The sequence below is a fragment of the Bombus flavifrons genome, chromosome 1 (genome assembly GCF_040668555.2).
Source record: "Bombus flavifrons isolate JBK064 chromosome 1, iyBomFlav1_principal, whole genome shotgun sequence".
Taxonomy (NCBI): Eukaryota; Metazoa; Arthropoda; class Insecta; order Hymenoptera; family Apidae; genus Bombus; species Bombus flavifrons.
The window spans coordinates 4,231,454-4,245,893 of NC_138442.1; the positions used below are offsets into that span (position 1 = coordinate 4,231,454).

At 33.4% G+C, this 14,440-nt stretch overlaps 1 protein-coding gene and 1 non-coding gene across 4 annotated transcripts in view; both read right to left on the reverse strand.

The window, feature by feature from the left end:
* ETHR (ecdysis triggering hormone receptor) overlaps positions 1-14,440 on the reverse strand; it is a 126,787-nt gene that overhangs the window by 55,391 nt on the left and 56,956 nt on the right. For all 3 annotated transcript variants that reach the window (XM_069109176.1, XM_069109185.1, XM_069109194.1), the window contains one exon: positions 5,989-6,159. The gene's annotated coding sequence lies outside the window, so the exon portion shown is untranslated. The remainder of the gene's footprint in view (positions 1-5,988; positions 6,160-14,440) is intronic.
* Positions 3,570-3,688, reverse strand: LOC138186629 (5S ribosomal RNA). Its single transcript, XR_011174949.1, has one exon. It is a non-coding gene; the product is annotated as a 5S ribosomal RNA (ribosomal RNA).

Below are 14,440 nucleotides of genomic sequence, written 5' to 3' on the forward strand. Positions count from 1 at the left end.
GGTGGCAACCGGGGCACAAAAGAAGAAGAAGGCACAAGTTAAATGGAATTCCGTATTAGGAATCCAAGCACATTCCGTGTAGCTCTCACAATTCAGTCTATTCAACCGATCGATGTGAAACGTTTTTTCAGCTTCGCTATTTTCAGCCAGAAACATTCGACGCAGCACTTAGTAATAATATTTGCTAAAATGGGATAATAAAAATAGAGTAATCCTACAGTAGACCAAACCAAGAACAATCCTGGGAACAAATCTAGAATACTAGAAACTAAAAACAATTCTAGGAACGAATCTAGAATAATCCGAAGCAAGAATAATTCTAAGAACAAGCCTAGAATAATTCAAGGTCGTTATTATAACGGGATATACTATAACAAATGATACTACAACGAACGAATCCTTTAATAAATATAATTCCGAAATATAATTCTTATAAAACGAAAGTTGGAATAATACGCCAGAACACAGTAACAAAGATAATTAACTCAGACATACATACAATGTGTAAATATTAAGCAAATTCATTTTATATTATTTTCATACTTAATTAAAATTCAAATCTCCGAGTATATGTACATGTATACATGTGAACTGGTGCTAAGGGATAAAGATTAGAATTATGTACTTGACGATAAGGCAAGTTTTCATTTTCACGCTTCGACTTTCGATTTCTCTTTACAGGGTCAAGGAATTTTCATTTTAGACAGAAGACAATGGGATGAAAAATGATAGTAACGAATTTCCAATAATGTCAAGCTGAGAAGGAGGATCGCCATTGTCCTTTACCCTCAAAAGGTTATCACGCGGATGCTTGAACCCAACCGGGACAACAATGGACCTCATCCATTGTCCACGCACATTCGATGTAATCTGATTTTATCGAGAGATAAAGAGCGAGCGAGAGTGGGGAATAAATCTTGCGGGTCAAAATCTTTCTGCTCATCGTCAATTTAGAGCGTTTCGACTAATAAGCTCTTTGTGATTTATGACTCTGGTTATAATCGCGTCAGTACGATGTAGGATCATTCTCGGTAGTTACTTTTTGCTTAACAACTTTTCCATCCGGTAATCTTCTTTACTTTAACATGTTTGTTAATCAGATCAATTTCTTGTTTATACTTCGTACTATATGTTAACGAACAATTTTATAATACCTCGATATAATAATTATCTCTGTGATACAATTAATCTACTTTTTTGCAGACATAATTATATTTTGAAGCGAATAAAAGTCTTTTTTTATCAAAATTTTACAAGCATCGGTTAACATGAATTCAATACATGAAGTTAATATGATTGCCCGTGGTTTCTATGATTCCATGAAAATGCACCAAAAAGGAGACATAACCTACTAAAGTATCTGTTAAATGTGATACATAGTTATTAAAATTCAATAAGATGTGTTTATATCGTTTTACTTTGGAGGGAGATTCTTAGGTTTATGGAACATTTTGTAGGGAAAGTGAAACCGACGCGAGACGGTGGAAAATATACAACGTTATTGTCACGCGTGCCGTGAAATTAAATTCCTTACTACGCGACGCGCATTCATTCGGACCTTTACGATCGAACTTTGATGACCGCGTCACTTCGCTACAACATCTTTTGTCGAGTTTGGAATTTTTCTGATGCCCCGACTAGACAACTATGAATCGGAAATGTTCTTCGTTTCAGGCCTTAGAGTTTGTACGATCGAACAATTAAACATCCATATGCAAACTAAAAAGGAATTCAATTGAAAATAAGGAAATTACAATTGTAAAATAAGAAACTGTACTAAATCGCAATTACGCTAAATTCAATCGAATTCAACCTTACGGATTGTTAAAATTAACATTGATAGTACAAAAAGGGAAGAAAAATGTGAAAATGAAGAAGAAAAAAGAAGAAGAGAAAAATTACAAAATAAAGAATCGTATTAAATTGCAAATATCCGAAGTGCAATCGGGCTAAAGTTTACACGTACAGCGAGCATGCGCATGTTTTCGTGGCGCGAAGGGCAACAAATATTGCCGCAACATTAAACATTATTCAATTACGTTTGCCGGATGTCGCGCGTTTGCGATGCAACGAAGGACACTCCATGCTCCCTCAATTATACACATGGTATATACATTGCATCCACGTTGATTTGTGTCACGTATTCGCGTGCTTCGTCGAAGACTCAACCTCGAACTGAGCCAACGGACCGAGCTTGTTATATTAATTCATCTTGCTCGGTTCGTTTGTGCGAATCTCTCGTCGATAATTCGTATTCATCCGTGTTCAACGTGATCGTAAGAGATGCCATGGCTTCGATTCATAGCAACCAGAGATATAAATGACTTTGTCAATGAGCCGCGTAAACATGAATGCCTTGCTAATGTCCTCGAGAGATCGATTCTATTGAAAATTGCCGCAAGGGTAAATGATATCCAAAGATCTTCTCTATGTGTAAACAGTTGTAACCTTCGTGTTTTCGTTGCTAATATTCTTTGCAGTTTCTTGTTTTTTTTTTTTTTTGTTGTTGTTTTATTTTCATATCAATTTTTTGCCCCTTTTACTTGATTTTCTATTTACTTATTTATTTACTATAGAGTTATACAGGGTGGTTGGTAACTGGTGGTACAAGCGGAAAGGGGGTGATTCTATGCGGAAAAAGAAGTCGAAAATATAGGATAAAAATTCTTTTCTTTTAATTTTTTTTTTTTTAATTTTTCCATCGAGACAACGATCTACAGTGAGATCCGTTATAACGTACCGCACGCGCACCGAGCGAAAATTCAAAGTCGATTTTCTCGAAAACAAAGCCTCAAACGAAAAATTTTTATTCTATATTTTCGACTTCTTTTTTCGCGTAGAATCACCCTGTTACCAACCACCCCGTATATTGCGAAAATCTATGCTATAAAATTTCTTGGAAGTTATCATTTCTGTTCTTATATATCAATCAACTTTGAATTATGAGATGGTTCTTGAAATTAAACCTATTTATGACAATACTCTATCTGTATCTGATTTAATAAATCGTTCACGATTCAGGAATAGTTTTGTTCAACTGATTTATAACTAAATACGTATTATTCATTTCATAGCGTGTATCGAATATTGTGGTACCAGTCGGAACGGGCTGATTCCCATACAAAGGTAAGGCGAAAATGCAGAATGACAATTTTTCATACGAAGTTTGTTTTTCAAAAAAAAATGTCGATGGTGTTTCGTCGAGTGGCGCGTCACACTTGAGTGGTAACGACAGTCGATTGAACGAGTTTCTTCGCTTCTAGATACTCTGTTCGGCGGTACAAGCCAAATGGGGGTGATTTCCCACGCAAAGAAATCCGAAAATATAGAATAACAATTTTTGATGTTAGTCTGTCATCATAAAATTTCTACATATCAAAAAACGTGACCTCTTTCAATTTTAAAACATGTGCTAACTTATTTGTATGTATACGAGAGAATGATACAATGTACGGTAATAGTCGTGTAATACTACTAAAGTATATACTAGCGAAAAATATACTTTGTGCTCTATTGTATATTGTCATAGTTCATGAGGAAAAGTAAAAGAGATTCGAAAAATAAAAAGAAGCCAACACCACACGGAGTTCCCAAGCGGTCACCCATCTAAGTACTACCCGTGCCCAGCGTTGCTTAACTTTCGTGATCGGACGAGAACGAGTGCTCTCAACGCGGTATGAGAGTTGGCTGAAATAAGTAATTTTCTTACTTGATATTATTGTGCAAAAAATATTAGAAAGGAAGCATATGAATATGGGTAAAGATGAATTTTATTTACGTAATTATATTTATTTATATACGTGCATCCAGATGTGTAAAATTTTGCCTGGCTCTGTTTCCATGAAAATGGACTATGAAGTTCGGCGCATGTAGATACGCGTGCACTTGAAAAGTAACGAGAGTCAAGTGGACGGAACTTCATAACTGATTTTCTCGAAAACGAGACCTTGTGTCAAAAATTGTCATTCTACATTTTCGGCTTGTTTTTACACGAAGAATCATCTGCTTTCGATCTGTACTACAATTTTCCGTATATCCTGTATATGTAACGATAGAAATAGAAATATCAGTTTTGAATGGACTAACATTAAAATTTTTGAAAATCGTGATATTCTTGGCAGCATACGTTTATTACCGGTGATTCTCATCTAATTCTGAACTGTATTCAGCTTACAGTTTCCAGGTCGAAATAAATAACACTAAGGTAAACTTAGTGTTTCCTATCGATAGTTACGACGTTTCACATCAAAGAGATCTGTTATACCCAAGAATCAATCATCCTTTTCGAATATTCACACCTTCAAACACGCCACGACAATATTTCAATCGAAACACGTATATACCTTCCAACGTTTCTTTGAAATCCATCTTTGAATGTCATTTCAAGAAATATTAAAGTCAATCATGTATTTTCTTCTAACATTAAATAGAGCAACGTTTCGATCTCTTCCGATTGTTAATATGAAACTCTAACGCAGAAAACTTCATTGCACTACTTAACTTTAATTTAATTCAGTAATTGAAAATTTTATTATGGGTGTACTTTTGATATTTTCTTCAGCCGTACATTTATTTCGAACTAAAGAAAATGATAGTCCCCACAGAGAGGAATTAAATGAAAATTTATTCATTGGACGTGAGATATAAAGAGTAAAAAAAGAAAAGAGTAACGTAAAAAGAATTATAATTAGGTAGCCATACAAGATGAAACATCTAATTTGAATACCCTCTTTGAACTATGTAGTTTTTTCCTTTGAAATTTATATCGAAATGCATGAATAATATTTTCATTTACAATTAAAAGATCTATTTGTATTATTTCATTCCAACAAATTTTGTAACACTCGCTTATCATTTGGTTTAACTCTGTTCAATTAAACGTTGACTCTATTAAATTAGATTTATGTTAAAATGTAATTAATATCTGTCATTAATAATATTTAGCACGTAAAATATGGAACATAGTAGAATTGAATATTTAAAAAATAAATAATCTAATGAAAACGCAACTTCAATTAATTATTGTAGCCATTTATGATCCAAAGATACTAACTAAGAATTAACTTTGATCTTATGAGTTGTTGCAATTGCATGAACCATCCTATACAAATAGTACAATGAGGGTCGGAATCCCAAGAGAAATTTGGAAGCGGGAAGATTCGGGAGGATATTAATCGAACCATATGCGATCAGGAAACACGCGTGTCGCGAAATTCGTTAAATAAATCACAATACCATTTCCAGGTCCCTTGTCAATCACCGAATAAAAAAAGTAATAACGACATCGATGAATCAATTTATCAATCTTGAGGGATTGTGACTAAGATTGGAAACCAATATTAAATAATACCATCGATGGTAATTGCTTCATTGTATTTCATTGGATCATTGATGCAATATTGGATCCAATATTGGAACGTATCTAATTATTCCACTATATATTTCCTTTAATAATATGTTTAAATTAAACAGTTAAACATGTTTTGTTTAATCAAGATCATATACAAGTTCCTGAAAGAGGTTGTGCAAGTATAAAATTATCGTTATTCGCATCTACATATATATATTTCCTTTGATTATACTTCTAAATTAAAAACGTTTCATTAAATCAATTTCAAAATCATACGCAATCTAAAAACAGTTATGCAATTTTAAAATTACTAATATTATTCATACAAAAATATCTTTGTATTGATAAAAAAGAAAATTATTTCTTCATCGTCTGAATATTTTTTTGGTTAAAAATAATATACTATCATTTAAAAGAAATATTTAAAAATGAATTTGTAATTGATTAGTACATATCTATCTTATATTATTTATTAATCTTTGTGCGTATTAAATTTTGTACTTTACAAGAAGAAGAGCAATCGTGTTCAATATCAAGAAACCTTAAAATGTATATACATTTAAATATAATAACATATAAATGTATAAACGGTACAAATGAGAGAGGTTAAGAAATCGAATTATAAGTAACTACTTTACCGATCAATCTCCCGATTGTCGCTTCACTAAGCTCTGATTAGTATCTGCATGAGAATCTTCCATTTTTCTGAACCTGGGGTGGCGTGTATCCAACATCTTCATTTTGTAAGCATCGCCTCGCCTCCGAGAACTCATATTTTACCAGTTTATTTGGCCCCAACTTAGTGAAACCTGGTAAAAGAAAGAATGGCAATCTCAGTATTATGCGATACATCAAATTTATCAAAATCGTCATCTGTTCCCATCTAGTTAACCTTTTTCTTCCCATTTCCACATTAATATAGTATTAAATACACATATAAAATTACTTTATTTTGTATTCTTTGCTATTATAAATGCAAATTGTCTATGATTAATCTATATTTAGATAACTTACATTTAATGTGTCATTTGCACTATTCGTTTATGATTTTAATTTGATTTAACCTAACCTAACCTCTCAATAATCTCTTCTCCAGTAAGCACATTAAAGCTAACACAAGTAAAATTTTGATAATGTTTTTCATACAGCATTGCAATAAAAGCAAAAAAATTTATTACGTAATCTATAATTAATGATTAAAAATCTCTTCAATTTTTCTGCAACGGAAAGGACATAAAAATCCGTAAAAGTTTGGAAATTATTTTCAAATAATTCCTGTAATTATTCAACCGTGTATTCACCAAGCTTGATCTCGGTTCTTTATACGCTCTTCTGAATACAGAAAGCGCAGATATTAACGGCGAGATAAAAAGGATCAGGTAACTGCTGGAAGCTCGGAAGCTACATAGATTAGACTTACTAAATAATGCTACAAGCACGACAAACTGCTGCAAAAGAAACTTTAATTGGATCCTTCCATCTTTTCATGGCTAAAAGATGCATCGGAATAGAGCTTGTCTCGTCACTGAACATAGAAGAATTTCTGTATTTCTGCTCGGCAGATTTCTGGAGTTGTTCGTGTTCAATTAGTTTCAGTCTGTGAAGTCCGTGACGCGACCTGGTTTATGGAAGACAGACATAGAAGTCTTTGGACTGCGGTAGGTCTATAGACAGCTTGGATCTCTTCAACTGACGGGTTGAAATTGTACTCTTAACCGTACGTTGCAGTCTTAATTACGCAACAAGTGGATTTTCATTTGGGAAAATGGAATGGAACATTAAACAGATTATTGTTCTAATTGTTATTTTATTTCTTCAGATTATATATACTGAAAAAGATATTGTCAGAAATGTTAGGGCAACTACTGATTTGATCATATCCAGTTTTCGTGATTTGTCAATTTCAAAAAGAGGAAATTAATATTATAACGTAATATAATATAATAATAACGTAAATTAATATTCCACTTTTAAGAAACAGGTACTTGGCTTTAATAGTTCGTTTATTATAACCTGATATATCTGCGCAGAAAAATTGAGAAATAACAGTTATCTATCCCCGTCAAAGTTGTACCTAAGAGCCTAAATTATAACCAAAAAATGCACTTTCAAAAAATCCCTATTTACGAGATAGTATCTACCACAGTTCTTGCAAAGAACCAATGAATGACTCTCATACTATTCACAGAAAAGAGACTACCTGATATACCACCATAGAAAAATATAAGAATAGTAGTCATCTACCACTGTCAAACCTACACGCAGTAAGTCAATTTTAACCAAGAAACAGCTGCAAAAATTTTCTATTTGCGAGAAAATACCTATCACAGTTGTCACAAAGTACCAGTGAATGATTCATACTGTTCCATTGAGGTTATGTTTCGATGGTCTAGCTGATCGGCTCTATACTTCGTTCAAATTCGCACTGGGCTAATTATATTCGATGTCGAGCAGAAAGTGAGAGAAAGAGAAAGAGATAGAGAGAGAAAATGTGAAACAAACTTCAGCATCGCGTTTAACATGAACCTGTTGTCTCCTGTCAAGATTCTCTCGTCTATCTGTTCGTTTGGTATTCTTGTAGCCGTCTAAAAAATCTGACGCGTAATTTACGAGTTCCGTCGAAATCTGTGTCCTGTGATTTATCCAAATTCCCATAAGTTTCCGGAAAAACCACCGGTATTATTTTTCTTGGTCGACCACGTCCAATAAAAAGGTTAGGAACATCGAAACTGAATAATCGCTACAACCTCTGAGAATCTGGACGTACGTCTTCAATCTTTCGTGTTTCATGGATCTTTTGATTTATCGCACAGGGTCGCTAACCTCGTTTTCACATATTGCACGTGTCGACGTTTTAATGATCTCGTTGCTTCGTTTACATGATCCTGTAGTTTGAGTAATTCCAAATGAAATTAACAATTTCAGGAAATTCGATTAGCAGAAATATTCTGGTTTTTATGTGAATTTTAATTGATCTTAATTTTTTTCTTTTTTCTTTTATTAATGCATTTTCTAATGATGTTGTAAAGTTTACCGCTGCATTTTTTGCTGTTTCTTAGATTTCTTGTTTGCATTGTTATTTTTATATGAATGTAAAATAATTTGAGAAAAAGAAGAATAAATGACAAATTATACTCCTAATATGGAAAATAAAGTGTTTTGAGTAAAAAAATGGGTTGCAGATTAGGAATTTAGATAAGGTTATTAGAAATTGTTACATGTAAAGGAGAATTCGATTATATAGACCGTAATCGACTAAATCTAGAGCAAGTTCTACCTAGAACTATGAGCCGTTCATCACATGGAACAATGTTTAGGTCTTCCTACGTGCAATTATCTTCTGAAATCTGCTAGCTCCGTGCATTGTTTCATGCGAATGGAGATTGAAGGTGTTTTAGATTATCTTCCAACAAGATAATAACGCTAATAATAACGATAAACATTTCTATTGCATATTATGAGTGAAATAAAAAAAAGACAAATAGGAAATAAATATCAAAGAAAAAAAGGACAATTTAAAAAGTTTCAAATGACAAACCGAATGCCCTCTCAATAAGACAGTAACGCAATATCGTACACTATAAATCATCAAGTCAAGTAAATATTAATTTATTTAATTATCCAAGCTGTCTATAGACATTTAAAAAAAACGAAAAGAAGAATATAACAAGTTTGAAGATGGCGGTGGATTTCAGGTCGTTTTCACGTTAGCGCTCCTGTCCACTAGGGTCGACGTGAATTTCGATATATGTATACACAACAGGCCATGATATAACTATCTGATGAAGGATTTACAACAGTTCGGACAGATGTGTGGATAAACAGTGAAGATTCGTTCGCGAGTCGCAACGAGGAAGATGTTAGAGATCCGAGGAAGATTCACGTCTTGCTTTTAAAAATTTCGCTGTTATTGTTGGTCCTGGGCCAAGCTAAGTAATGCCCTGCATGACGCAAATACATCAACCTCACCGCCATCGCCACCATTTGCCTTTCTTTTCGAACTTCTTGCCTCGTCTTCTACTTACAAACGTGACAAATCGAGCATGTTGATGGAATTATTCTAGTCCCGTGGATTAGGTCGGTGTATTTTCATATAATCCAGGGAATCACTTTCTTTCGAAGAATTTTTGAATATTATAAAGTTTCTTGGAATTTAGAATGCTGATTCGTTGCTATTTGTTTGACCCTTTCATTGTTAATTGTAATTAAAATCACAGATCAATCAAAGACTGCTAACTTTTAGTTTATAAATCTACTTAAAACTCTCAGGTTAATTTATATCTTTTTATCTTATTAATAGTCCTTTTTATTTTTGGACGCGTAACATAACCTTAGTACTAGGATAAATTTTTCACGCGAAACCGTAGTATTAAATATTATGATTTACTAAATCGTATTTTTCTGACATGTATCTATTTGTGATTCTTTATACAGGGTGGGCCAAAATTCGTGGTACAAATGAGGTCAGGCAGATAGTACCTTCGGCTCAAAATAAGATGAAAACAGAGTAACAAGATTGCTGAGTCTTTGTTTACAAGAGGAATGCAATTCAAAACCAGTCTAGTACGCGTGTATTTAACTGACGACTAGCGTTGCAGATTTCACTGCAGACCGTTACTGTCATTGTTTTTGTTCAGGATATAATGTCGATGTTAGGCATTGTTTATTATCAAAATATTAACTGTTAATTGCTATCGGGCAAGCGATATAACGCGATACACTAACGAGAAGTAGAAGGGTATGGCTTTCGCACTGGGAGATTGTGATGAAAATGCATCTGCTGCAGCACGCTATTATCGTAAACAATACCGAACAATTGCTGTCATGCGGATAGGAGAATTATCACTAGAGCTTTCTCTTTCCCCGTTCAATGTTTGTTCCTGTTCTTTATAAATCACAGAAATGAAAAGTCATGGCCATGACCCCGGAATTTGTGACAATGCAGAGATAGAATTCTCGTATAAAAAGATCTATAAATACGAAATCTCTTTCTGTTCGACGTAGTGTAAGTAAATTAACATCGTCGCGTAGCACAAGATAATAACATACATGTGTACCACCACACCGGTGCTAACACATACAGACTTTGCATTACGTTTAACTTTCTGCCACTAGTTGGAGCAGCAGTATTCTAACAACGTAGGTTTTTTATCATGCACTTCATGGCCAGGTGAATCCTAGATTACAAAATACGCGAAACACGCAAAAAGAATGTATGGGCCGAGATAGTCCATAACGAAATTGTCGGTCCTCATTTTCAAATAACCTAAGTGGTGTATCGTGTTTTTATGCAACGAACTACCTTCATCACTTCCACCATTCGAAGAAATAATATGATCTTTCAACATGAGGGAGCCTCGCCACAATACACCAAGAATGTATGTCAATCTTTAAATGAGCATTTCGAATGTTGGAACGACCGTTGAGGAACAGTATCTTGACCTCCCGAAATAACGCCTCTTGTTTTCTATCTGTGGAAGCACGAGAAAAAAATAGTTTACTACAAAAATATAGCAAGCCTTGAGCAATTAAAACGAAGAACCATCCTGCCATTTGAAGACATAAAAATGCAGAAAACACTGCAGACAGTTCGGTATAATTTAATTGGCGGAGTACAATTTTGTATACGGAAGAACGGTTAATATTTTGAAAAATATATAAATAAAAATAGACTGAAATGATGGATAATAAACTGTATTTGATTAAAGCTAGACTGTTTTAAGGGGAATATCTCCTTCTTTGTCAAAAATATTGATTTTTTAGCATTTTTTATTACAAAAAGATATGAAATTAATTAATCTGAAACTTTTGATGCGTTTTATTTATTATATTTTTATTAAGCAACCCAAATTTTTTCAGTTCAATTTACTGAAAAATACAGTTTAAATGCAATTTTCTCGAAACAACTTTCTCGCAACTGGATGGCACGATCAAAAAAAAGTATTAGAGCGACTAACTTGAAATCTTAACTGTATATTAAGAACGAGTCCTTTTATCGTTTGACCTACAGGCAAAATGATAGGTTGTATGTTTTTTCTTTAATACCGAAAAGTTCGCATGAAATATGCTGGGTGAAATCGAACATTTGGATTTGAACTGTTGTTACCATACCTAGAAAAAGAAATTTTTCATTGATTGCGGATCAAACGATAACTATACGCGTATAAAATATAAACTCAATGAAATTTTTTACTTTAGAAGAACTAGAGGGTTCATGTGCAGTTCAAACAGCATTTTTTGTTAAATAGAATTAAAAAAATTTGTGTAACTTAATAAAAGTATCGTAAAAACATATAAAACATTCAAGATTAATAAATTTCATATCTTTTTGTAGTTAAAAATGCTAAAAAGTCGATAGCTTTGATAAAAAAAGATTAGTTCATTGGTGTTACTTATTACATTTATTGCGTTCATTTGTAAACCTGAATAGTATATGTAGCAGAGATAAATATCGATAGTAAACAGTGCCTGATTTCATATCCTGCATAAAAACAGTACGAGCGTCTGCAGTAAAATCTGCAATGTTAGTCATCAGTCAGGTGCACGCGCACGAGATTGATTTTTAAATTTATTTTCTCGTAAACAAATTTTGCTAACATAAATTCGATATTCTTGATTTTCGCCTTATTTTGAACCGCACTATATTCCTGATCTCATTTGTGCCACAAATTTTGGTCCACTCTGTATTTTATTTTGAGATATACAACCCGCATAAAAGCCCATACCTTGCAGGATATAACAAAACAATAGATGTTCTTTTTATAAGTAGATTCGTGTTTCTATTATTTCAGGCGTTTCGTAATTTTTAGTTAATAAAATTTCTGTATTCTTAGACAGACGTAGATCTTATTTCTTTCTTTTCCTTGTTTTGAGCTTGTTTTGTGAAACGATTGCAAATAGATTATGAGATTAAATGAGTTTGCGTATTGGCTAGTGGCGCCAGCTAACGAGGATCCTCCAAGTAACAATAGTTGCACTTGTCGACTGATTTCTACTGCCACCTGCTTCATTATCAAGAACAGCCCAAAAGAAAGTTCCTAAGATCTATACGTAATGCTACATAAGTGTCCATTTGACTAACTATCGTAATAGTATCGCGAATTGCGCTGGAGAACATTTCTCGCAAGTGGATACTGCGTTGAGAATGAGCTGAGTGAGGATAGCACTTCCAAATGCGAATTTTTACGCAAACTAAACGGCATTCGTTTGTCCACAACTGAACCACGTTTGCCCACCCAAACATTTTGTTTATCCACTCTTCAAAAAAAGGTTATCACCAAATGAACATTTTAAAAAATTTGTAATCAGTATCCCGTGAACATCTTCGTTCATTTTTGAAATGCTATACGTTTGATTATGCTATTTTTTTCATGATAACACCTTACCCCGCTCGCATTTCACAATGAAAAAAAGAATCGTATGCAGCATACGACTGGCATACTGCACGAATCTCAAATGGATGCCCGTGTGAAGTTACCATTGCCAATTACCATATTTTTGTTGTTGTTGGAAGTTGTTCTACATTGTTTCAGACGAATAATGATTTATCTCGAAAGTTTTCAGAAACAACGCCAAAAAAGTAATTTTTTTACCAGCTCTCCATTTAATGAAAATCCAACATATAACAGTTATTCTAGGTTATTCTAGTTGTTCTAAACATTGTTCCAAAGCATTATTTCAATAACATATTTAGTTTAAGAAATAATGTGAATACACTGTACCCATAAGACAATGTTCAGTTTTCTTCATTTTGACAATAATAATACAATGTAAAGAGTTCTTCTGTTAATAAACATATTTACGTCTTCAGAACAACCCACAACAAAGCTTTGAACACCGAAACACGAATACAAGGATGATTTTATTCTCGCATAGTAGTCGACGAGCAGCGTTGAAATTTTTGTCCTGGCTTGTTCTAGGGATGTAGATGATTGTTCCGAACAAGCAAGCCTGGAATAATTTCCATTCTCGAGAAACCTAATAAAATGTCGTCAACAGGCGGCGTCAATGCAAAGGTAAAGTCACTGTTGTATTCGCGTTCTGGTCTTCAAACTTTTGTTCTGGTTTGTTTTAGAGATGTAAGTACGTATTCCAAAAGAAGAACTTCTTACTGTTACTATACTATTATTGCTATTGTCGTCAAAATAAAGAGAAGTGTCCAGTCCATTGTCGCATGGGTGCGACTTCTCACATTATTTCTTAAACTAAATATGATATGGAAGTAATATTTTGAACTAGTGTTGTTAACACTCTTGGGCCGGAGACGCGAATTTGCGTCTGTCATACTTCATGCGGTATCCTATAAGAATTTTAGCTACTGTTAAATAAAACAGTAAAAAAGCAACGGATGCTATAAACGAAATGTTATGAAAATGTTTTTACATTACATGCTTGCATAATACGAAACCGTTACCAGTACATTAGATACAATATTGGTCGCTTTGAATCTTCCTCAATCGCCCTTTGGAAAACAACCGCGAATTCAGGCTATATGCTTGTCACAACAGTCGGTGCTCAGATTGTTAAAATGAGCTTTGAGCGTTGACCTTTGAAAACTCAAGCGGCAATTTAAGGCCGTGAAAGATAAAACTCTTTGGGTTCAAGCCTCGAGCTGTAAGAGTTAGGAATCTTCAACGCTTGAGCCTGCGAATTTGCTGTGCATATATACTATTCTTTGTTTTCTTAAACATACTGTTCTCTACCATTAAATTCTGTATTGTTTATCAATATAGTAATATATAGTAATATATGTTGTATATATATAATATATTATATTATATTATATTATATATATACTATTCTTATATATTATATATACTACATATACTATTCTTTGTTTCCTAATACACACTGTTAGAATATGTGTAGAATATGCTATTGAAGAATTTGATCTTGTGAAGAATATTACAGCTATTGTAACAGATAATGCTGCAGTTTGTAAATAAAATCGTCATTAAAAATTAATGAAAATTATAACACATATACCCTGTATAGTTCGTGTTTAAAATATAATTGTTCAAAGTGCTCCGAAGAAAATTGAAAACGAAATCCATGAGATATCCAGGCTTGTATATTTCATTGTATTTCTGC